At 38.8% G+C, this 3,232-nt stretch overlaps 1 pseudogene; it reads left to right on the top strand.

The window, feature by feature from the left end:
• Window positions 1-1,575: 1,575 nt before the first annotated feature.
• Window positions 1,576-3,028, top strand: LOC133790071 (calmodulin-binding protein 60 D-like; annotated as a pseudogene).
• The last annotated feature ends 204 nt before the right edge of the window (window positions 3,029-3,232 follow it).

Genomic DNA, 3,232 nt, shown 5'->3' with positions numbered 1-3,232 from the left:
GTCGACGGCGTCAAGGGGGTCGGGCTTGGGCTGTTCGGCAGCAGGGGGCTCAGGGCTGGGCTCAACAGCAACGACTGGTGGCTCGGGACTGGGCTCGACAACAACGACTGGTGGCTCGGGTCTGGGCTCGACAACAACGACTGGTGGCTCGGGGCTGGGCTCGACGGCGGGTGGGGCGGTCTCGGGTCTGGGCTCGACGGCGCAGGGGCTGGGCAGGACGTGGAGGCTTGGGGGCTCGTTGGGGCTGGACAGCGCGGAGGCTTGGTGGCTTGTTGGGGCTGGACGACTCAGAGGCTCGATAGGTATGCGTGCTTCTTTTTCTCATTTGTATTTATATATGGCCTCACTCTCGTTTTGCAATTAACACAAGATTCTTCCCGGAAAAGATGTAGCAACACTCATGAATGTGAAGACTAGAAGGCTTGCTTGTAGTAGTTGAAATGTGAATGGGGTAAGACTGCTAAACAACTCACATATGTATCTTTTCAGTCATCCCTATCCATACTTTTTCTACTATGCATTTGTTATTACTTTTAGGATCTCTAAAGCTCTGTTTGATAATTGGATTCTATTGAGAGAGCAGGCAAATCATTTTTTGTTAAATCTTAAACTTTGTGGTAGGAAAATGTAATGTATATTGATAGTATTTAGAATGATTATATTGACTATGAAAGATACAAATTTCAAAATAAAGTTTTATATGGTTAGCTTTCTCTTTCTTTAACTTTAGTTGTTGTTGTTGTCATTGTTTTTTTTATTTTTATTTTTGGTTCTGATTGAATTAGTCTTGGGCTTGGTAACTGGACAAGTTGTAATTTAAGATATGTTGTAGCTCAACATAGTTCAGAGTTCGATCCGCTTAAATATGGGCTTGTTCGGTTCCATTTGTTATTTATACTTTCTTTTAATGTAGACTCATTTCATTTGACTGAAAATAAATGCCATGCAGTGTTATTGTCGAGGCTCTTAAAGTGGACAGTATGCAGAAGCTTTGCTCATCTCTGGAACCTATTCTTCAGAGAGTTGTAAGACTTATGCCTTAATGATTTCCCTTTCTATGTGGTCTAGTTCTTGGAGTGGCTGCTACTATGTTCAATTCCTGTTCCTCACCCTGTACTTGAGTCGCATAATAAACTCATAATCATTATTATCATTGTACTATTTGGCTATTGAGATTCTAGTAATTTATGTAACATTTATTGGAATGTAATGTAAAATATATATAATTTCACTGACTAATGAATATAAATGGTACTTATTGTGCAGAAGTCACTAATACCTAGTCTTACATTATCCGTGGCTGAACTTTTTCTGATAATTTTACTGATACGTTTCCTGTTTCTTAAAAATCAACATATATGGGAATATGAAATAGGAGAAAGATATAATTTTTATGTGAATATACTGATTATCATTTTTCTTTTGTGTATTAGTCAGCACCTTTGTTTTACACTTTATTTTGCTTGTGATGTTTAACAGGTCAGTGAGGAGGTTGAACGTGCTTTGGCGAAGATAGGCCTTGCGATGCTTAATGGAAGGACTGAGAAGTTGTTGTCTGTTGTGTAGCCAGTTTGAAATTTTTGGAAATATATAATCTGTTTCTAAATTTTATATTAGTTTTACTTTTTGAGATAAGATGTTTAGGGTTGGTGCTGTTTCCTAAATTCTAATACTGAAGATTTCAGGTATTCCCCAAAACGAATTGAAGGTCCAGATGGTCGAAACTTGCAGCTGCACTTCAGGTCTAGGTTATCGCTTCCTCTCTTCACGGGTGGCAAAGTGGGAGGAGAGCAAGGTGCTGCAATTCATGTTGTTTTGGTTGATGGAAGCACTGGCCAACTTGTAATATCTGGACCTGAAGCCTCTGTGAAACTTGATGTTGTTATGCTTGAAGGTGATTTTAACAATGAAGATGAAGAAGGTTGGACCCAAGAAGAATTTGAAAGTCATGTAGTGAAGGAACGTGAAGGGAAAAGACCTTTGTTGCATGGAGATCTTTAGTTGACCCTCAAGGATGGGGTAGGAACATTAAGGGACCTTATATTTACTGATAACCCTAGTTGGATAAGAAGCAGGAAATTCAGACTTGGATTAAAGGTTGCCTCGGGTTTTTGTGAGGGTATACGCATACGTGAAGCAAAGACTGAAGCTTTTACTGTTAAAGATCACGGAGGGGAATGTATGTTTCTATCATTCTGTGTCCTATCTTATTGTTCTTTTTTCCCCAATTATGTTTATTTATTTTCTTGCTTTTTGTATCATCCCTTCAACAGTATACAAGAAACACTATCCACCAGCATTGAACGATGAGGTGTGGAGAATGGAGAAGATTGGCAAGGATGGACCATTCCACAAGAGGATTACTAAAGCAGGAATACTCACAGTTGAAGACTTTCTTCGGCTTGTGGTCCGAGATTCTCAGAAGTTACAGACTGTAAGTGTAGAAATTTGGTTGTAAGTGTAGAAATTTGGTTGTAAGTTAGAGAGGCTCGTGGTGTGAAATTTGATTGTGGTTTGTTCTCTGCTGCTTACAGTTACTTGGAAGTGGCATGTCAAATAAGATGTGGGAGGCTCTATTAGAACATGCAAAGACTTGTGCCATGAGTGGGAAGCACTATGTTTATTATCCTGAAGATACAAGGAATGTTGGAGTTATCTTCAATAACATCTACGGGCTGAGTGGTATTATTTCAGGGGAGCAGTATTATTCTGCTGATTCTCTTGATGATAACCAGAAGTTAAGAACCTGTTCCTCTCTCAACCGGTAGATGAAATAAGTGGAATGAATTTTCAAATTATCCATTTTTTTTACATAAAATCTTTTGTAATTTTCTGTTGCATCTGACTGTGCATCCTATCTTGAACTTTATTAATCTTGAAAATTTTCATGTTCTTGCAGCTTTATGTAGATTCCTTAGTGAAGAAGACATATGAGAACTGGGATCAAGTTATTGACTATGATGGAAAATCACTTTTGGGCTTCAAGCAAAATAAAAGGCCAGGTGCTCCTAGAATTGATCACAAACTTTTCATTTGTCTTTCTAGCTTCTTGTTTTTCCTATATATATGTGTTCAATGTAATTCAATATACTTGCTTGTGGTGGCCTTGCAAACAACTAAAGTTGCTGCGTTTCTATGGAGCTCATTACTAGAATTAGAACGTGGAACATTGACCTGTGAAGGTGGGTAATGAAGGAGCAACTGTAAGCAATTGTGGATAAGTACAATGAGA

Source organism: Humulus lupulus, chromosome 7, assembly GCF_963169125.1.
Source record: "Humulus lupulus chromosome 7, drHumLupu1.1, whole genome shotgun sequence".
Taxonomy (NCBI): domain Eukaryota; kingdom Viridiplantae; phylum Streptophyta; class Magnoliopsida; order Rosales; family Cannabaceae; genus Humulus; species Humulus lupulus.
The sequence above is the reverse complement of the archived record's forward strand: the minus strand, read 5'-3'. Positions and strand labels throughout refer to the sequence as shown.